The following is a 23,148-nucleotide window of genomic DNA, read 5'->3' as shown; positions in this document are numbered from 1 at the left end:
CATTAAGCTTTGCTCCATGACAGTATGTCACAGGCTAAAATCAGTGCTCAGAAGTAGAAATCTTGGAATTGTCTGCAAGTTTAGTACACAATGGTTAATTGTTTCAGACGTGACCAAGTCAAAATGTTTGGCTTAACACAAATACACTTTTATTTAGCTATTATTTAGAGACTGATTTTCAGATAGGTTAATTATCTTGATTTTGTTCTTGTTGGTATACCTGATCATCGGACAGACATCATGCTTTGTCCTCTGGTTCTCCTTTGTCACCCTTTCCTGTAATCCCGTCTGGTAAGTGTCTTAACCCAAAGTGTGGGTTAATCTACCTCTGAAGGACAGTTGCCAAGATGTGTGTATAGTGTGTTCATGAAAAGGCTGCTGAAGGTTTCAGCATCTCCAATACCGAGAGACACCAGTGGCATAACAGAGACTGGCTCCGGGCCCAGTTACACAAGTGCCCAGCAGAAAGGATCTTACAGCACGCTGTGTGATGAGTGTGTTTGTGTTTTCTTTGCATTAGCACTTTGGACACACCCTTCTGTAAGTATCAGCACAACAGTTTGCATGTAGACAGTGTGCATTATTTATTTGGAATCTAAAAGGCCACAAATGGCACGCGAAGGAAACAGTGGTAATGCTGTGGATTGGGTTATTGTATTTTATCTGTTTAAATTGAGATCCTCGCCGACATGTGGGGGCGTCCACTTAATAGTTGTAGTTCATAATGATAGCATATGCTTTTTAGGCTGTGATGAGAAAGACCAAATCAAGTCATCATGGTGCAGGTGCCTGTGAGTTGGTGCTTAGAGAAGACCGAGAGTGAACAGTCACAAAATGTTTTTACAGTATAACCAGAATAATATGTTGCGAAAATACACTGAAAATGACAGGTTTTCTTTAATTAGCCTCAAAACATTACTGTAACGTTTTGGTGTAATGCAAACAAAATCAGATAAAATTGCAATGTTGGTAAAACGTTTAGGTTTAGGCTTTAAAAAAACCTACAATTGGACAGAAACCTTTTGAACGGGTTTGTAAAAATAATAATAATAATAACTTTGCTTTGAGCATGGCTTGTCCAATCAGAGAATTCAGATTCTAGACAGTCTGTTTTTTTAATGTCATAATAATATTCAGGATAATATAATAATTGATGGATTACTAGACAATAAAAATGAATAATTTAACCAGTAACCAAAAACTAACTTTTTTTCTGGTTAGTCATATAACTGTGTTTTAGAGCTAAAATGGTTTAGAAATGTATATGGATAAAGCGTATTTGTTCTGTGTAAAATGAAGTACATTTCAATTCTGATGTGAAAATTCAACAGCTATTGAGTCACCAAGTTTAGAATAATCTGCCAGGCAATATGACTGTGGGTAAGACATGTTCAAGTGTAGATTCATGTTTTCTTTGACTATAGATTCATGTGATAGCGAGTTGCATTTATGATCACAGCAGGATACTGTCATGCTCCTGGTGTTGACGCAGATTCTGTAAATGGGTCATGCATTTCTCTCTCTCTGGTGGTGCTTTAAAATAAGGTTGTAGGAGGGGAAGTTATGAAAGATATTTTTCTTGCGCTGATTTGAATGCAGAGCCAAACACAACAGCGCTAAACACAGAGGAAAAACACAAAGAACACACACATATGGAATCTATCTATCTATCTGAATGTAGACTAAGGCAGTGTTACCAAATGACCTTGTCAGAGGTCAGCAAAGTGAGACAGTGGGATATTGTATGAACCCACGCTGGCAGTGTGTTGAGTGGGAGAGTTCAGACTCATGTGATGAGGAACTGATGAATACAAATGATTTCTTTTCACTGACTGAATCAACCCACCACCGCAGAGCATTTTTATTGCCACTGTTGGTAGACAGAAAATGCTTACTAAGCTGCCCTAGTTACTTTATCTGTACTTTATATTTGGAAAATGGGTGGATGAGGGCCTATATAATGCTAATATAATATGTAATAGTGACATTCTAAAACTGAAATGTATTTTATAGTTAGTGATATGGTTAAATAGTTACAAAAATGTTTTATAGTACCTTATTTAATAATCATAATGATTGGATTTTTGTAATGAATTCTAATAGTTCTTTATAGTAAAATGAATTAAATGGTCATATAGTGTTTGACTGACAACTTATTGTTTGTATTGAATGTGGGTCACTGGGGTGCAATTACTAACAATGACTTATAATACTGGTGATGTGAGCATCACTGCTGTCTTTCTAATGACAGCTGTGCTGTAATGCTCTAGGGTTGAAGAACAATCATGTCTACAGTATTGCATAATGAATACATCTGAGGGACACATGTGTGTCAGATAGCTGTTTATGAGTACAATGAAATGTAGATTATTAATTTACGGTATCATTTGCTGTTTTAAATTAATGATTTGAACAATGAACAAAAATGGTGATAGCATCTTGACTGATGTACAATAGAATGAGCCTCAGTCAAGATACTGTGAGTGTGTGTGTGTGTGTGTGTGTGTGTGTGTGTGTGTGTGTGTAATCATCACAAATCATTACAAAGAGGGGACACGCAGCTGCCAAACCATTTATACCAAAGAAAACCTACGAGACATAGAAAATTAGCCATTATTTCACTCCCATAGTCCCATAATATCTTGATGATTGTTCATTATTGTGTGGGCGTTTCCCGGGACAGAGACCATATGGAGGGTCTCAGTGGGGGGTGTGAGACACTAGAGGGAGGGTGGATGTTTACACAGGCGTCTTATGGGTCATCCGACATAAATCTGCATATGCTATTAGCATCATTAACAACTCTCAACTTGCTGTAATGACTAATGAGAAGTCACTGTGGATGAGAGGAAAGAATCTCATCCTAAACCGAATGACCCACATTCCCAGAAGCCACATGCTTGATACTTTAAATGGGCGGTGTCAGCAAGATCAAAACAAGATGGAAGAGTGACGGTTTTTGTGAGTATCCAGAAACATCAAGTTGTTATTGAACAACGTCAAAGACATACGTGACCCTGGACCACAAAACCAGTCTTAAGTCGCTGGGGTATGTTTGTAACAATAGCCAAAAATACATTGTATGGGTCAAAATTATAGATTTTTCTTTTATGCCAAAAATCATTAGGACATTAGGTAAAGATCATGTTCCATGAATATATTTTGTAAATTTCCTACCGTAAATATATCAAAACATAATTTTTGATTAGTAATATGCATTCATTTGGACAGCTTTAAAGGAGATTATTATTTTTTTCCCTTCATAATTAAATGCATTTAAAATCTGACAATTTTAGAATTAAAAAAAATAAAGTTCATAGTAATAATTAATTGTGGAGGTCTATGTGTGTTAACGCTCTAATGTAATTTACATGTTATATAAATGCTATAAGTTATAATTTATAGCCTATAAAGAGAACAGTTTCATTCCATTTGTTTCTGTTTTGCTGTGTGTGACACTATGCAGGTTTCAGATTTATGTTTTGATTGTCAACACAGATGGGACTTAACTGTGTAAAACTGCTTTTTCAGATTGCCTGTTGACGTGGACAATTCATATTTCATCCTCATCCCTGCACTAACCAGATAGACATATTCTTTCCTTGCCTACAGGCCTTTCTTCGCGTCAGCACTCATTCTCACAAACCCCCCAATTACCCTGCTGTAACCCCATCTGTGGCCATATCCTCCACAACACAGAAGCATTAATCATTCCATGAGGCCGATTCCTTTGTCTGTGGGTCAGCTTCAGATGCCAGTGCAAAGCCCTACAGCCCACATGGACCCAATTCAGGGCCATTTTTTGTCTGTAGTGAATGATTGTGAATCACTGGCTTGGTTGTGTCTCTGCGGCTGAGGCCACTTATCCAGAGCTATAGCAGTGTGCTTGGATTCAAAAGCAGCTTGGAAGAGCTTGATAGAAACCAAAGCCATCTCTTATAGCTTATCGTTATGAATTAAGCAGCAGATGGGGGGATATTATCATATTACAAGGCCATAATCATGGGATTAAATTATAAACCTGATGAATTGTGGGCATGCTCAGCCTTGAAGTTTAACTCCAACTCAAAATGATTTCTCAAAGTTTGATTCACCCCTATTAAAAAGTTTCTGAGGAAACTGAATCAGACAGCTTTGGAGAGGGACAGTTTAATATGGTCCAAGTCTTCCAGTCTCATAGGGTTGGAAATATTTTGTCTGGTTATGATGATGAAAAAAAAAATTGTGTGTAAGCAGATCATCTGTAGAAAAGATTTAGACTGGCTTAAAGTAGACACAATGTTTGTTTACGGTGGTTTAATGCAATCCAAAATAAGCCTTGTTCCCGATCCCCAATCAGTAATGTTTGTTTTTGCACTTGGTTATGTAAAGGGACATTCAGACAGCATTAAATTGCCAACCCTCAAAGAAAATGAATGACTTCTGCTTGCTATGTTGCTGAAAATTGCTGTCAGTGTGAGAGTTTAGATTTATTTGACATGTTTAGCCACTGAAAAGTCTTTTATTCAGCAAAGATGCATTAAAATAATCAAAACTGATGGTAAAGACGTTTACACTGTCACAAAAAAAAATCTATTTATAAAATATTTTATAAAGATATTCATAAATAAATGATGTTCTTCTTGAACTCAGTACATCAAAGAATCCTGAAACAAAATGAGATATTAAGCAGCACAACTGTTTGAACTGTTATAATAATAAAAACTATTTCTTGAGCACATTCAGCATATTAGACTGATTTCTGAAGGATGATGTGACACTGAAGACTGGAGTTATGGTTGATAAAATTATTTATTATATATTAATTATATATGGTTGATAAAATTATACATCATTATCTTCTGCCTCTCATATTTCTTCTGTTGTTAAAACCTCTTTTTTCCATCTTCGTAATATCTAATAATCTAGCCGATGCTGAAATCTCAATTCTTGCATTAATCACATCACGTCTGGATTATTGCAATGCTCTATTTCTTGGTCTGCCTAAAAAAAAAATAGCAAAGTTACAGTATGTTCAAAACTCAGCAGCAAGAGTTCTCACCTCCACCAGGCGTTCTGCTCACATTACTCCTCTACTGCATGATCTTCACTGGCTACCTGTGGCATCACGTATTCACTTTAAGATATTACTTCTAACGTTTAAGGCATTAAATGGTCTTGCGCCTCCATATCTGTCTGACCTACTGTACTCCTATTCTCCTGCCCGGTCTCTCAGATCATCTGAACTTGGTCTTTTGTCCATTCCTCGTTTTCGGCTGTCCACTGTAGGTCCTTTAGTGTTAATGCTCCGAAATTATGGAATTTGCTACCCCTTACACTTGGTAATATACCATCTTTGTCTACATTCAAGACTCAGCTAAAAACGTATCTTTTTAATATGTATTTTGGATAATGTGGCTATATGTGGCCTTATGTGTTTGTATTGTGTATATGGGTGTGCAAATGTTTTGATTAGCACTATGTAAAGTGACCTTGAGCTATGGAAAGGCACTATACAAATAAAACTTCTTCTTCTTCTTCTTCTTCTTAAAATTATTGATAAAATAAATGCGGCCTTGGTGAGCATAAGAGACTTCTTTCAACAGCACTAAAATGCTTATGTCTTTTTTCCCACCTTTTTACTGCCTTTTATTACCACACATGACTTGTGTGTAGTCAAGTGGCATTGGATAGCTGTTGTGAGTCTGGGCCAGAAACTTACTTCCACCATTGAAAGCCTTAGACAGTGGGCACTTTCTCAGCCAAAGACAACTCCAGACCCAGTGCTGTGGGCTGTCAGCCTCATCTGCTGGCTCACTGTGTACAGCATGAGCCCATAGTGTTATGAGATACTAAATGCCTGTGCTTTTTTTTTCCTCCGTAAAATGACTCTCAGGAGTTTGTGAGGTTGACATACCCTTGACTTTGTTTTGGCACACAACAGAGAGTAGTGAGTCATGTTGACATCACCTTAAGCTAAGGTCGGGTGAAGGTGGATTTAGTATCTTAAAGGGAAATATTTGAGAGACACTTTTATCATAATTGCATACAAGTGAACAAGTTTATTTATATTTTGATATTTCATTGTTAAATTTACTAGCAATTCGGACTGAAAATTATTTCTACACCAATTTATTTTCAGTGGAGTGTATATTTAGTATACTGTGTGCGTTAACAAACACTGGGTACTGCAAAATAATGACAAGAAATGTCTTTCTGATGAGTTGTCAAGGAGTGTAGTTCTATTTAAGAACAAATGACTCATGTGAGCTGGTTCTTTTTAGTGATTCAAAAACATACAGTGCAACCAGTGTAGTCTGATTCAGGAACGAAGGATTCTTAATGAGTCGGTTCTTTTAAGTCAATCAGAAGCATAAATCAGCAACAATGTAGTCTGATTCCTAAATGAATGGCTCTTATGAGCTGGTTCTTTAACTGAATCAGAAACATACAGTGTGATCAAATTCTGACACTCTGAGCCTGTAGTCTTTACGAGCTAATGACTACATTCTACTTAATGCATGGCCATTAACTCATAAATCATTATCCTGAGTGCCTTAGTCAATAGGGTCTGGCTGCAGACATGCACTTGCACTCTCAGACCCCTGCACTTCCGCAAGTGACGTCACTTGCAGTCGACACAAATCGTGTGGAACAAATCGGAGACAAGATGTTGTGTTGGTTAAACGTAAAAAAAAAAACTGTACCATAACGTACAGGTCCTTCAAGTCACCTGTAGGACAGAATCCGTGGCCACAGAACAGCTGAATATAAACGCAATGCGCAAAGTCTCTCGTTAAGCTCGTTAAACCATAAACGCTTAATATGGCTTAATGCTATTAAAAGATCAAATTCGATATTCGATAACATCTTGTCTCCATTGGCAATACGCATGATTTGTGTCGATTGCAAGTGACATTGTAATTTCGTTTCTTTTTTCTTGTCTTCATCACCTGGCTACTTTTGTAAAATGTTGAGAGATTCAAATTTGTTTTAAATAAAATACAATTTAAAAATAAGAAAAAGATTGCAAGTGACTTGCGCATGCGCAGGTGTCTGAGAGTACAAGTGCATGTCTGCAGCCAGACCCTTCTCATCTGAGTACATACTGAAAGGTATTTTGTATCTTAAAAGAGTTTTGTAATTGGTATAGCAGAAAGGGCAGGACTGGAGCTACAGGCAGCCAATTTGTTCAACAGTTGTTGTCCTACAATCCCACCAAGATCACATTTCACGTGTGTGTGTCCTCTGCATTATCGAACCAGTCTTACTTTTATATACAGTATGCACGCATGTATGCACTTGTGCTTTATGCAATACATTCCTTTGTGGAGTGCAAACACAGATGATTAAGAAGGGTCCTCGCTTGAATAGATACACAATCTCCACTCTCCACCCACATACAGTACATGTCGGGATACCAGAGCCACTCCACCCAGACATCTTTACATACTGTATCATGCTAAGTATCAGCAGTCATGCAAAGTACAATAAGATCAAATGATGAAGGATTCCAGTGGCATGCAGGCAGAAAATGGTCATTTATTGTTTATTTTTTTATTTTTTGTCAGTACAATGAAAGTCAATGTGGTCAAATTCATTATGAACAAAATAGCTGTGTGTGTGTGTGTGTGTGTGTGTGTGTGTGTTTGTGTAGCGCATATGGTGAGTAAATCATGAATAATTTCATTTTTGGGTGAACAAATTATTCATGCATAATAAAAAATGTTTGGCTTCATAATCATTCAGAATATAAATGCTTGCTCTTCCTCTGAAACACCATTACTTTTCCGTTGCATCAACCCTGTACATTACTTAAACGTGTTCAACATGCAGGCAAATAGCTATTTAGGTTTTGTTGTTGTTGTTATTTGTTTGCTTTTAGCAAACTCGCATTCTGGAAAAAATCACTCCACTTTTCACCATCCCACAAATTCCTGATGAATAAAATAAGGTCCCGCCCTACAGTGTGTCACATAACAGATGGGTTGCACACTCCAATTTATGTTTGCTTTAAGAAAAGGTAAAAGTCTGCCATTATACAGTATAAAGGATGCAAATGAAAAGTGTCCCCTCATATACTTGAGGAAATATAGCTTCATGAAAATTGCGTCTAACACTAATTCAACACTGAGCAGTCCATACAGCAAGTCTGTGTCTGGGATCTTTACAAAGATTCTAATTGGATTACTGTAAAACATGGGAACTAAAAAATCCCATCTTTAATCCATGATTGCTCACATAAGAAAGATAGACGTACTATCTATCTATCTATCTATCTATCTATCTGTCTGTCTGTCTGTCTGTCTGTCTGTCTATCTATCTGTCTATCTATCTGTGTATCTATCTGTCTATCTGTCTGTCTATAAAGAAATACATTTCCTTAGAAAACGTCAAGTTGTAAACATTCCAACAGTTGGTTGTAACACTCTGTGAAAAGAACAATTGTTTTGTATAATAAACAGACACTTATTTAAAAATTAAGTCAGTTTCTGCAGCCAAACGTTTTAGCCAACTAGAGCACTGTTTGTGCATATTGCTCCAGTCTTTTTATAGTGTTTGAGACATCAAAAATTGTTTGAATAATATTATGATCCCATAACGAGAGATCTGTCCTCTGTTAAATCTCAGAGTTATTAACAAAATCAGGAATGACATTTTAATGTCTCCTTATAGCTGGCTTTCATGACTCATATCTGTTTATCGTGCATATTTCGATCATGACATCATCTTTTTTCATGTTACTGTAGCATAACGTGTATAGCCCATTCAAATCTGCTTTTAATTTTCCAAATTGAATCCATTTGGAAGTAATCGTCTCTAATTCACATACTGTATCCGAGGTCTAGAGGAATGTTTGAAAGCGAATTGCTTCATTAAAAACCTGTTGCATGTGTGTAGGTTTGTTGTGTTCATTAGCATGTCAACGTAATATTTTGAGGTGGTGTGTCACAGCTCGAAGCAACTGGCACACTTGCCTCTGTTGACCTTGTAGTGGTGTGTCATGGTTATTTTTATGTGGGTTTCACTCCATGCACACGATGTAAAGGCTGCAGTTGTATCATGGCCTAATAAAAAGCTATGTAATTATATATAAAATATACAACAGAGCACATTGCACAGAATGCTGTATCCCACAATGCAGTGCACTTTATTTGACCTTGACCAGTGTGATTAATTAAATGGAAGGAATCCTCTTTTTTTTGGCTCATTATTTGATGGAACTGATGGAAATGTTATTAAATTTTTTAAAATTGTTTAAAGTTAAATATAATTAAAATTAATTAATTAAATAAACAGTATGTATGTATACATATATACATACATACATGGTCATATGTTCATAAAAAAACTAGGGATCTTATGTAAAAAAAAATAAAAAATAATAATAAATAAATAAAAATCTGTTAAAGGAATAGTTCACCCAAACATGAAAATTTGGTCACCCTCAGGCCATCCAAGATGTAGATCAGTTTGTTTGTTCATCAAAAACAGATTAGGAGAAATGTAGCAATACATCACTTATTTACCAACTGATCCTCTGCAGTGAATGGGTGCCGTCAGAATGAGGGTCTAAACAGCTGATAAAAACAACACAATAATCCACAAGAAATCCACATGACTCCAGTCCATCTCACGACTTCAACATCTTGTGAAATGAAAAGCTGAGTGTTTGTAAGTAACAAATCCATCATTAAGGCAAATTTAATGTTATGGTTAGAGGACTCATATTTTAGCTGGAAGCAATGATTTGAAATTACAAACATCTTAATGATGGATTTGTTTATTACAAAAACAGCTTTTTACTTCATAAGTCATTAATTGATGGACGGGAGTCGTGTGGATTACTTGTAGATTATTGTGATGTTTTTATCAGCTGTTTGGACTCATTCTGACGGCACCCATTCACTGCAGAAGATCCATTGGTGAGAAAGTGATTCTCACTGTTTCAGTGAAGAAACTCATCTACATCTTGGATGACCTGATGCTGAGTAAATTTTCGGCAAATGCTCAGTTTTAGGTTAACTGTTTCTTCAAGGAAAGACATTCTTGGTTGTAAACTTTGCTAGCAAACAGTTTGTCTTAATATGTGTCACTGGTAGGGAATGGCTTCATCTGAAAATACCTTTGTTTCTCTATCAAACAAACAGCTGAGCATCTGAAACAAAGGGTGTGTCCCTGCATTCCCTATGATGCACTGATGTCATGGCGTGTGTGTTGAGCTCGGTTATGTGTGTAATCCTGTGCGGTTGGATGGAGAGCAGTTTGTTTGTGTGTCTGTCTAACTTTAGTGTACTGCTGTGCTGCATGCTGCACAATGCTTTCTATTCTCTGCCAAGATAGAGGACAGTCTAATGGTGGACTTGTCCTCTCCTCTCTCCCTTTTGTCCCTCAATTCTTGGTTAAAAAGGACCTTTGTGTCCAGTTGAGATCACATGTCACAATATTTGAACAGCTGCAGTGTGTGTTAGTGGGTGTGATGTGGATATTGTGTACAGTAGAACACTGCATGTACAACTTTACAGTGTGATGTATAAGTCACATATAAGAACTTATATGTTTCTTGAGTTTATACATGATGTTATCATAATTTTATCCTATAATCAAGTACATTTCTATGCCTGCAATTATTTCTGCATGCTTGATTTGCCTGTTGAGCATTTGATGAATAAACTTTGACCTGAGTAATGGAATGTGCAGTTATATTCTGTAAGGGGCCATTTACACAGAACGTGTTTTTATTTCACTTTGCTTCTTTTCCATTGCTTTTCTATGTAAACACACGCTAGATGGACATATTTCTTCGTTGCTCCTGCATTTCGCATTGCATTTTTGCATTGCATTTTTTTTGCAGTGTCTCGCTTGTGACTGCAAAAGCACATTCTGTGTGAACTGGCCCTAACAAAGCTAAATGCCAGGAATAGTTTGCACAAATATTCTGTCATCATATACTCACCCTAATGTCAATACAAGCCCATATTATTTGTTTCCTTCTATGGACCACAAAAGGAGATTTTCTATAATATTCTAGCTGCTCTTTTCCTTACAATGCGTTTTTTAAAAGTTGAACTTGATGACAGCAAATGTCAACTTAAAATGATGAAAAGCAACATAAAAGTAGACCATACACCTCTATGTTCTTATCTCTGTGTGCACTGTTTTTGAAAGTCTTTTGGAAACATTTGATAGCTTTGATTGAGAAAATGATCCATATTTAAATCATAATTTCAGCATGCTCTTCACACAAGGTAATAGAATTTAATGCAATATTCAATAAAATATTGCACATATGGTTGAATAGATAAATTTTATTTAATTTTATTTATTTTTTTATCCAAGACCTCCTCCTGCCTAAAAATTGTGTTCTATGAAAGAAAGATTATCAACGGCACAATAAAAAAAGTGTTTCTTAGTATGTGTTTTTTTTTTTTTTTGCTGTTGACTCATTTGTCTTGGAGGCTTGAGATCATTTTAAACAGAACATATTTATAATGTTACATCAGTCTACTGAGAGCAGGCAAAGAGGGCTCACCCAAATGTTGCAATGCAGTCTGGTTCTATTCATCAGAACTTAGAAGCTTAGAATTTTAAATATACGCGTATATTATATTATATGATATTATATTATATTAACCCTGTGACTTGTTTACAAAAAATGAGCAAAGTGTTTGCAAGCTAGCTGTAACTTTTATATAGACTACTTGACTTGACCATGAACTGTGATTAAGGGTCATTTTGTAACATTTGATGGCTGAGTAGCAATTAAGGCTCTATAAAATACCGCTTTTGTTGAAATGGAGTGACAGCGATTGACAGTGTACTATTTATGTAAGAGTGAATCAAGAGACAGAGGGGAATGCTGGCTACTGGGAGGGTGGATGAGAGGGTGAAAGAGTCTCAACTCATTCAGCAGTGAATTGAAGTGCATTGTGAATGCTGTGAATGATCAAATAAAGAACACATTCCCAAGAGGGTCATTATTTAAGAAATTCAATTTGCATCAGAATACAGGCAAATATGTGTTTGTGCTTGCATTGACATGACATAAATCATCATTTCGGCTGGCCACACAAAGCAATGATCCATCCGATTATAGCATGTGTTCTGACAGAGCATAAGTGACTGTGCTATGCAACACATTTTGCATTGAAATAAAGCAATATGTTTTCTAAATGAACGGTTTGAGATCCTGTGCTATGTTGTATATATACATTTCAAGGTGTCTAGTAAAACTAAATTAAATATATAATTTAAAAATAAAATACTGTATTGTAATTGGTATTATATTTATTTACTCAAAAACCTGCTACTCAAAATCTGCTAGTTCCTTATGAACTATCATAGTTTCTGTGAGGACCACTATCGTCAAAGATGATTGACAATTAGCATACAGTTTGGATTGGCGGTATGGTTCTGTTCTGGGCAAGAACTCCCTGCGCATCCATGCAGCCTAGCATGGATGAGAGCAGGGAGAGCAGCGATCCAGGGTAAACAGAACAGAACCAACATAAATGTATTGCAGATATCGTTAAAGTTCAATAATGTTATGTACACATTTTAGAATTAGTCTGATTCAAAGGAGAATCAGAAGGCTGAATCCTGACAGACAGAGGAGGAGCTGGGGATGGAGGAGGGTAATTAGCTATTGAGCAATGCGAAAACTGCTGATAATACTGAGGGACCTTATATATGAATGCTTAGATAGGTGTTGTATTCCTATAGGTATATGGGGATCAGCTGAGAGTCAGCTGATGCGAGCTTGACTAACGTGACCTGCCAGAACTAACGCTACGCTAGATATTTAGTTGGTTGCTAGACTCTCTGTTTAGAAACTAAGTTACAGATTGATGACTTGATTGACTGTAAGTCTTTGTGAGCCCAGATTTTAGCAGGACATTTCTGCCAATCTGACATTGATCTGCAACCATGACGCAACTGACTTTAAATCAGTTCCTGTCCTCGCAGTCTTATAGACTGACCCACCCTGATCAATACTAACCAGTCCCGCATGTCTTACAACATGTGGTCCGAATGAAACGGCTCATTTGTTGTTACAGTAAACATGACAAAAAGACTTTTAGTTTCTGTGTTTCTATTTATACGCCCTGAATCTGATGTGGGGCAGTAACTTATAAGTAATGACATTTAACAAAAACGTTTGCAGTGATGTTCAGTTTCAAGGAACTCTGGGGCAGTGTTTAGGGGGACATATCCATATATATAAATATGACAGATACACTACCGGTCAAATGTTTGGGATCAGAACGATTTTTTATGTTTTTTAAAAGAGTTTCTTATGCTCATCAAGGCTGCATTTATTTGATCAAAAATACAGGGGGAAAAAACATAATATTGTGAAATATTATTATGATGTAAAATAAAAATTTATATTTTAATATACATTAAAATCTAATTTATTCCTGTGATGCAAAGCTGAATTTTCAGCATCATTACTCAAGTCTTCAGTGTCACATGATCTTTCAGAAATCATTCTAATATGCTGATTTATTATCAGTGCTGGAAACTGTTCAATTCTTTGATGAATAAAAAGTTAAAAAGAAGAGAATTTATTTAAAATAGAAATCTTTTCTAACAATATACTCTACAGTTCAAAAGTTTGGGGTCAGTCAATTTTTATTCTTTCTTTTTTTTAAAGAAATTAAAACTTTTATTCAGCAAGGATGTGTTAAATTGATAAGAAGTGATAGCAAAGATTTATATTGTTAGAAAATGTTTATATTTTGAATAAATGCTGTTCTTTTTAACTTTTTAAAAGAAAAAATCATTAGAAAAGATTTATATTTTGAATAAATGCTGTTCTTTTTAACTTTTTAAAAGAAAAAATCATTAGAAAAGATTTATATTTTGAATAAATGCTGTTCTTTTTAACTTTTTAACTTTTCAACCCAAACTTGGGTTCATAAGGTAACTGCAGGAAATGTGGGAGTTGATCAAACCAATAATTAAGTCAAGACAACCCCACGCAAATAGGGTTAAATAAATAAATAAATAATAATAATAGATATCACCATACGTCTGCAGTTAATTGATTAAATTAAGTAACTTTTATTTTTTTCTATCTTCATTTTGTCACAGTCTTCAGCCGGTGTGCCCAGGAGGGCCACCAGATGACTGTGTTCTGGGAGCACATGGCTTGTGTTGTGTTTGTCTGTTGCCATGTGCTCTCTCCTGTCTATTGTCTGGCCCCTCCCATCTTGTTACCTCGTTATTGTTTAAGTTGCTCCACCTGTGTCTCCCTCGTTTGGTTCCTATTTATTCTCCTTGTGTCTGCCGTCCTGTGCTGATCCGTCATTTCTCATTGTGTGTGTTTCGTGTCTGCATGTGTGCAGCTTTAGCTCTGCCTGTCTGTTTTTCCCCCTCGGGGTGGTTTGAGTTTGTTTTTGTTTCATTTTTTATGACTAAAATAAAGTGCCCTTTCTCCAGCGATTGAGTCCTCGCTTCATCTCCCCGCACGCACCGTGACACATTTTTGTCTAAATAGGCAAATGTGACATTATCTAATTAAATATGCACTAATTTTCATACATTTTCAGAGCAGAAATCTGAACATTAGATAAAGCCAGGTTCAAAATGTTTGATTCATTTTACTGACATATTACAGTCATGGGGTTTTACAGGGGGGGTTTAGGATATCTTTTTTCATCATGCCATGAATCCGAAATAAAAAATAAACTATAAAATCAGGCAAATTATATATGAATGTAGCCCTCTCTAAAAACCTTCAGAATATAGATAGGAATAAAACTGTAAAGTTTGATGAATGTACAGTAAGTAAGAAAATTTCTGGCCTAGTGCATGAGAAAAAAAAGTTATTTTGAGAAAACTGACTTCAAGATGTATTGTAAATGAATTGACATCTACTGACACAAACAGATAGAAATGCAATAAAATAAACATTTAAATTAAAATTATTGTCTTCATTTTGAACAATATATCTCATACTTTATATTTTGAAACCTAACAAAGGTCATTTTGTGAAACGTTTTTCAGTTTGTGTTATATTTCTTTAAAGTAATTGCCCCTTATTCTATTATTTTATTATGTAATGATAATACACTAAGTGTTCAAATACATTTTATATACAGTATGATGTTGGTAGATATTGTCATTGTCTCTCTGAAGTGCACTGATCTGAGGCCTGACAGGTCCAGCGTTCTGCTCGGTTAGTTTGATGTATGTATCCAGCCCCACCTACCACTCAATAAACAGTCTCGTAAATGGGAGCCGTGATGATGAGTGCGGTGACTTTAACATGCACCATCATGAGTCACAGACTGTTAAACATAATGCAGCCTTGAGTGTGAGAAAAGGCAGAGAAAGGCACTTAGACACACACACACACACACTGATGCACTGCTTACTTTAAGATGGACAAAAAGTGTGCATTGCGATATGAGTATGCGCTAAATTGGGGCAAGTGCAAGGTCATCTCGACTGTGACCTTTTAAAGCAGGAGATTTAGTCTAATGAGGAGTGATGCATGGTGTGGAGGACAGAGAGCGAACAAAGAGGTTAAGCAGGTTCATTGCGTTGTGTTTTCTCAGCGTGAGAGGTTTTCTTGTGGTTACTGTTACTATTGCTCATTCTTGGAGAAAGAAAACAAATATATGTTTAATGTGTGCAGGTTTTATAGATTTGCATGGATGACAAATATTTATGTGTTGCTTCATGGGTCTATTTTTTATTCATTATCGAGTTTCTTTGTTTAAAAGTGACTTTATTCATGTTAATGATAATTCTAAATGATATCCAGTGTAATCTGAGTAATCTAATCTAACATATTTCTGGTGATCCCTCAAAATAGCTATCCTCTGCTGCTCAAGAAACATTTGTTGTTATTATCAATGTTAAACACAGTTGTGATGCTTAATATTTTTGTGGAAGCCGTTATATATATTTTTCTGTTCTATCAGTAGCAATAGACAATATAAAATTCCAAAAATGTCATATACAGATAGACATAAGACATGTAATTTTACTGTATGAATTTGTCTAAAAGAAATTGTCGATTTCTTTACTGTATTTTGTTAAATATTTTTTTGCCAATCACAGATAACAAACAATAATCTGGAGGCAGTAATATGAATATATTAAAGGGTTGTTTCACCCAAAAATTAAAATTCTGTCATTAATTACTCACCCTCATGACGTTCCAATCCCGTAAGACCTTCATAAATCTTCGGGAACACAAATTAAGATATTTTTGATGAAATCCAAGAGAAATAGTAGTCTAATGGTGTTGACAGGTTCTGTATTTTTTTATTCATGGCTGAGACAAACCTGGCCAATGTCTTTAGAGTAGTGGGACAGAAGTCAACACATAATGCTTGAAACAGGAGACACTGCTTTGGACATCTTCTCTGATTCTGTTGGACACAGAAAGACAGAAGGACATCAGTGATGGTAGTGACATACGCAGAGATTTTTTTCTGCATACAGTAAAACAATTTAAAGTCAAATCAACATTTATTTGTTTATATATTTATTCATTCATTTGGTAGTAATCTAACAACTGGATAATGCACCGCTGGTAATTTTCACTAAATAAAGTTAATTAAACAAAATACGTTTTGGAAAGTGTATAGTTTAGGTGGATTTGACTGGATTAAATAGTTTTTCACCATTTTGAATCACTTTTTACCTAATCTCTTTTGCGATTTACTTAAATAGTTGCATATATTTCAGGCAAAAAGTCCACTGTGTTTTATGAAGAGTGAAATGTACAGGTATGTTGGAATGATAATAGCCACATGCACTTATGTGGCGCGATAAGTTAACGGCCTCCATCAAATCACGTTTAAGAATGACTGGTTCCATGTACCCGCCACATACCAAGCACTATTTAATGAAGTTTACCAACTTAAGTCGACTTCAGTAGCTTCATTTATTATGGATTTCTAGAATACTTGATTCTGATTGGCTAGTTTGGGCAGATATTTTTGTATAATGACCATATAGTCCCAAACAAACTAACTGAATTAACTAGTCTCTCGTATCTATCTATGGTCTCTTTTCACATTTTTCCAACATTATAAATAATTTAAACTCAAATAAATCATGCATTTATTTATTTGGTGAGTACTCAGATAAATCAATCATATAAATCAATATTAAATCCTGACAGGGTGATCTGGATCTCGCACTGTATTTGAAATACAATACTTCCTTACTTTTTCACAACCCTGAACCGGTCAGAACCCACAATGGTCCCAAAACTGTGTAGTCAAAAAGCCACTTCCTACAAACACACTCAAGCTTTTTCAAACCAAGTGTGAAGCGAACAGTTCCACAGTGTGTAATGTCTTTTCTTCTGTTTTCAGCAAGGCATTTAAATGACTTTAACAGCTCTGCTTTCTGACCGCAGTTCAGTTTTCCTGTCTGTAAAATTACCACAAATCTGTGGCTGTTTCTTATCATGTAATTGCAGCACATTAACTTCATCTATGTGCCTGTTTTTTGGCATTTTGTCCTGTGTAGAATTCACTCAAACAGTGGCAAGACACTTTTGCCGTTATCTTAGGCTAAAAAGGCAACTTTTCTGTGTTAAAGAGCTCATTCAGATGGACTACAGGTATTTCTGTGTACAAATCCCACTTACCATCATCTGATAAAAGAATAATCACTGATTTGTTGTTACAGGCCCTACTTTAGTCACACAGGAACAGATCATGGTATCAGTCACAAACTGCTAAACAAAAAATACCAGATACGCACATCATTGGCTTCTTAATTGTTATTCTTTCAGTTCCCATGCTGCACACAGATTACACAAACGATGACCAGACTTAAACCTCACAGACTAAACCAGACATGAGACTTTGCACCTCGGTCTATTTTTTAAAGCACGCCCAGGTTAAATTTTGCGCTAAAATCCAAAATGATATCAAATTATATACGAATAATATTTAACATGTAACATTTTACATGTTTATTTATTGATAGTTAATGTATAAAATTCTAGTTTATCTTTAAGATTATTAAGATTTGCATTGTGACATTATTTTCATGGCAATCAAGCATATTAATTCTCATTACTGTAATGTATTTATATTTGTATAATTGTCATTATTGTCAGATATTTTTTTCTCATAATTAATTTATGGTTATTCTCATAATTAATCATTAATAATTGCATTATTACAGTATTTAAAATTACAGTTTAAATTATTTTAAATGGTGTGTTATGCTTTTTAATTTATGCCAATTAATTTTAATATTTTTTATTAAGTGTTTTTTATATCATATGTACTGTATTATATATTACATTTTAATGTATTCATATTAATAGTAGAGCTATTTTTGTTTTTGCTATTAAAGATTTTTTTCTTAAAGAGTTTTATGTGACATAAATTATTATACATTTCTAAAAATGGCCCTAAAAATGGCCTTTAAACATAATAAAATTTTTATTCCTTACTTTTTCTTTTTTTAAACGTGAAATATAACCTGGCCATGTTCTCGACAGGTTTTGTGAGATTCACCCATATATAACTCAGTCTTCAAACACGACATATTACACAAAGCTATGCAGCATATGCAGGTTACAGTGTGCTGCTTTCCATATCTGTGCTGCGTACATTTGCACGCGTCATACAATATCTCACAAATCTTGCATTCGGCCACTAGCCTGGTGAATAACGCCACTGCATCTGTCCAGTGTCTGTAGTGATTTACAGACTAATGATTGTGCTATCATTAGTAATCTCTTTATTTGTTCTTATTTTATTATTAACTGCTTAGCCTCCTTGTCCTTTTTTATTCAATTAATCTCGTGCTACTGCAACAAAATTACCCCACTGTAAAATAAAAATACACTGATTGAGCAAAACTTTGTTTAATTAGCATTATAACTAGCTATCTCACAATGTTTACATATGAATAAAAGCCTACATTAAAATCTGTCATATAAATTGGTCTCTTCATTAGAAATTAGCCTACTGATTGCCACCATTGATGGACACATTTTTTTATAATATTAAAAATATCTGTATGACAGTATATTCCGCAGTTCTTCCCTGCTGTACCGAATATCTATACTTTTCAAAGTATCATATCGAAGTTAGAAATTCAAATATTGTGACAAAATTAATTTTGTAGGGTGCCACAAATTTGTTAAAATTTCCAAAGGGTGCCGCGACTAAAGAAAGGTTGGGAAACACAGGAGTGCCTGCTCACGGCCCGGCGGGTCAAGCTGCAGCACTTGGGAGGGTGCAGGAATGCCTGACTGTCTTGTGTGTTATTTCTGTATCCTGGCAGCCTGCTGCTGGTACATTTCGTACACGCAAGGTGCTAGAGTCAGTCAAAGCTTAACCCCTGCCTTTCCTCAGATCGCCACACCCACCTCCTCAAGAAGCCCATTGTGTCTTTGCAGGGAGGATTTTCTTTGTAAACCAGTGACATTGAAGGGAGGAGGGGCCACCGCCTGCTTTTGCTTTCCCTCCTAGTCATGTGACACATTCCCCTTCCAGTAACTATGGCAACCAGCACTGGTCCAGCCTGTATCTTGCTGCTATGAGAAGGGGAGGAAGAGAGAAAGAAAAAGAGAGGAGAGAAAACCCAAAATAAACACACTCTTCCCAGCAGCTGTCAGAGATCGCAGTAAGTGCCCTTCAATTGGCTTCTTTGCTTTGACTGCGTACTGCTTAGTGTGCATGCTGTAGAATAAATAAGAGGCATCCTTACTGGCTGCTTTGTTGTGATGGATGACGTCATTACATATTAATTTAAATATGAGATTCTGCAGGTGCTGGTGTGTGATGCTAGTTAAACAGGGCTGCAAATATAGACGATTGTCAAAGAGACATTTGGATCCCCTGCTGGAATATTATGGGTGGATCCCTGCAACTGCGTTTTTATAACCTGGGATGAAGTCTCAGTGGGATGTGTGCTTCCCATTAGATTTTTTTTTAAAACGGCTCTCTGCCAGCACGGTTTCTTCGGTTGTGATGGAGGGACTGGGCCTTTTGTGCTCTTTTTAATTAGCAAACCTACTGTGCCAAATACAAGCAAAATTCTGGGTCACCCTGTTCTGCTGTAGAGAATCCATATGTGGAACGTCCTTGTGGTGCTGGATGCAGGAGGATACAGTGTTGTTATATTGCAGAGAGATCTGAATGTAGTCATCATTTGATGCATGAAGTATCAGCAGTCTGTAGGAGAATCTGATTATTTGAAAGAATAAAACATAGGATATTATATTGCATTTGGATACACAGGATACAGTGTAGGTACATAATCTAATAAAAACAGAAGGTATAATACAACAAATTGATGTTTGTGTGATCGATGCATACTTCAATTAATTTTGCAAATCATTGTAAATCATATGCATTTGATCTTACTGGATGTAATTTTACAAAAACTAACTTATACTGAGAATGTTCTGTTTTTTTATAATTTCTGCTAACTCTTGCTAGAGCTGAAAATAACTTCTATGAATACAAACTCAAGGTCAAAGCATGGAAATTACATTTTAAATGACTGATTAAAAATTAAATAGTTGGTGGTTCTGCTTTTAAATTTATATTGATTCATTTATCAACAAAATGTTGGAAATAATTTAATTATTTTAAATGCGCTTAACAATATATCATACAATAATAATTCATTTAAGAATGTTAATATCAAAATATCTTTGTTTTGTTAATAAAGAATGCAGAAATGTTTGCATAAAATAATGTCAAACAGTCTATACAATTTATACAATAATACAATTCGTTTTTTCTTTCTATGACATGGAGATGTTCTTGACAGGTTTTGTGAGATTCACCCATATATAACTCTTCAATCTTCAAATATCACATATGAAAGATCAAAATACAAGGTCAAAGCACAAACATGCAATGTTACAGATTTATATATATGGAGAGGGGTTCATATGCATGTATCCTGGCATTGCATGTATTCATATGCATTCTGATGTCAGTCATTTCACATGCACAAAGCAAAGTTTGTCATATTTTAATAATTCACTACATTGAAATTAGTTATTGTTGTCTCCTAAGATGGTATCAGATGTCAGGTTGTGTCTTGATACTGATGCAGGCCTATGATTTCAAATGCTATTGTATCATTGTATGTAATGGGATATGATTGATAACAGTAACCAGTAATGTTTGATTTACTGTTCTGTTGACTTTTGATTTGAAGTGTTTTGTTATGTACTCCTCAGTAAATCACATAAAAGAGTAAGCTTTATATCTGTTGAATCTGTAAATCTTGTAGCAGCTGTTGGTCCATCTTTTCATCTTTAAAGAAAGAGCCTTTGTTTTTGGGATATGTTGTGCTTCTTTGTTTTACAGGAACATAGGCATTCGATAGTTTGCTGATTTTCTTCTTTAAAAAGAGACCAACCTTATGTCTGAATTCCAAAGTGTTCATAAACTACAACAATTTAAGTTTGGATAGTGCACCTGCATGCCCATTTGTGACAGTTAAAGGGTTAAATAAAAACTAGCAAACTATCTAAATAAATAAATATGAACCAATTTAAAAAAAATAATATTTTTGCTAATAACAAGCCACTTTTTTCAAATGATCCTTTATTTCAGTTATTTGTCACTGACCCTAAAACAAACGACAGAAATTAGGAGAGAAGCAGACCTTTAAACACTACTAAACCGATTACAAACATTTGAAGTCCCAATATCATTTTTAAACCTGTGAACTACATTGCCTGGTGAGGTCATGTGAGAAAGCCAATCAGATTAAACTGTGGTAATGTACCGCCCATTGCTGCCAAAAGTAGGGGGAGTGAAGCCAAGTACTGTTCTTTCTTAACCGCGCTGCTCTTTCAGTAAAATGCTGAGGAATACATTCAACATAAACGGAAAGTTTTACTTTATTGCCTTGTGGACTATTCTCATCTGATACGTGACTGTTTACTCGTAAGAGAAATATTAAGGTTGGATTGTTTTCCTCCCCCTCTGCTTCTCCATAGTGTGGGATCCTCCGTCCTTCTCGCGTTAGCGCCTTTCTGCTGCTGCAGTATGAACGGACACTCAGGCGGGCAGATCTAGTCCACGCGTATTTCGGTTCAAATGTTTTCCGCTGGTTTGGGATTGACTTCAAGACGGACACGTGGAATAATAAAAAATGTAATTGATTTAAAATTAGTTCCGGGAGAGTGAACAAGCAAAGCGTGTCCTAGTTTATTATAGGATCCATGAAATAAAGGTAAGCACCTACTGCGGTGATTGTTGTTCATGAACGGATACGTTAGTTTGCTGACTGAGTGACTGGTGCTGTGAAGTCCGACTCAGTGAACCGGTTCTTTTGAACAGTTCGTTTTAAAGAACCGGGTCACAAACCGATTCATTGGGTTTCACGTCATAATGCTTTAAACGGTCCATATATTGCTGTCGGTTAAGTTTTATTAATAAGAGTGTTTATTGTAATCATGTGTCCTAGTCCAGCCGTGATTCAGCTCATAATAACAAAGTGATTTAGAACCTAAACATATTTTGCACTTGCATTAAACTAAATTCATATTCATCTATGGCAAAAAAAAAAATCGTTTGTTCACTAAAAGCAACAGTTTCTTATATATGAGGACAAAACTGTTAAACATGTTCCCAGAACGTTTTATTAACGTTTCTGCGATTCAGCTGTTAAAGTAATTTCATCCCATCTGTCAAATCCTCGGTTCACCCCACATGCTCATAGTATCAGATCAGTCATCTGTTGTCGGTTCATTATGTATCGAGCATGCTTGAAATTAACTCTTCTCGGTTCATTGCGTTGTTGATTGGTCCAATTCAGTCCGGTTCGTGAGCGAATCGTTCAGACCGGTTTTGTATAGAGCAGGGGTGCCCAACTCTGCTCCTGGCGATCGACTGTCCTGCAAAGTTCAGCTCCAACCCTAATCAAACACACCTGAAGCAACTAATTAGGGTCTTCAGGATCACTTAAACATTAAAGGCAGGTGTCTTTGATTAGAGTTGGTGCTAAACTTTACAGGACAGTCGATCGCCAGGAGCAGGGTTGGGCACCCCTGGTATAGAGGTTCTACAGATTCATTTAAGATCCGGCCCAAAATAACTGACAAACTTCGCTATCGCTCACAAACGGATCGCAAACATCGAGTAACGTTACGATACTTCTGCTCTGTCAAACTCTTTCACGGAGATAAATAGTTAAATCTTCTGA

General features: G+C 35.8%; 1 long non-coding RNA gene across 1 annotated transcript in view; it reads left to right on the top strand.

Annotated features, from left to right (window-relative positions):
• Positions 1–347: 347 nt before the first annotated feature.
• The window catches only part of LOC107587051 (uncharacterized), a 45,728-nt gene continuing 22,927 nt past the window's right edge, over positions 348–23,148 (top strand). The window contains exons 1-2 of the long non-coding RNA XR_001609431.1: positions 348–540; positions 19,373–19,599. This is a non-coding gene — a long non-coding RNA (uncharacterized lncRNA). The remainder of the gene's footprint in view (positions 541–19,372; positions 19,600–23,148) is intronic.

The sequence above is a fragment of the Sinocyclocheilus grahami genome, unplaced genomic scaffold (genome assembly GCF_001515645.1).
Source record: "Sinocyclocheilus grahami isolate Dianchi unplaced genomic scaffold, SAMN03320097.WGS_v1.1 scaffold88.1, whole genome shotgun sequence".
In the NCBI taxonomy this organism is placed as follows: domain Eukaryota; kingdom Metazoa; phylum Chordata; class Actinopteri; order Cypriniformes; family Cyprinidae; genus Sinocyclocheilus; species Sinocyclocheilus grahami.
This window is presented reverse-complemented; position numbering and strand designations above follow the sequence as displayed.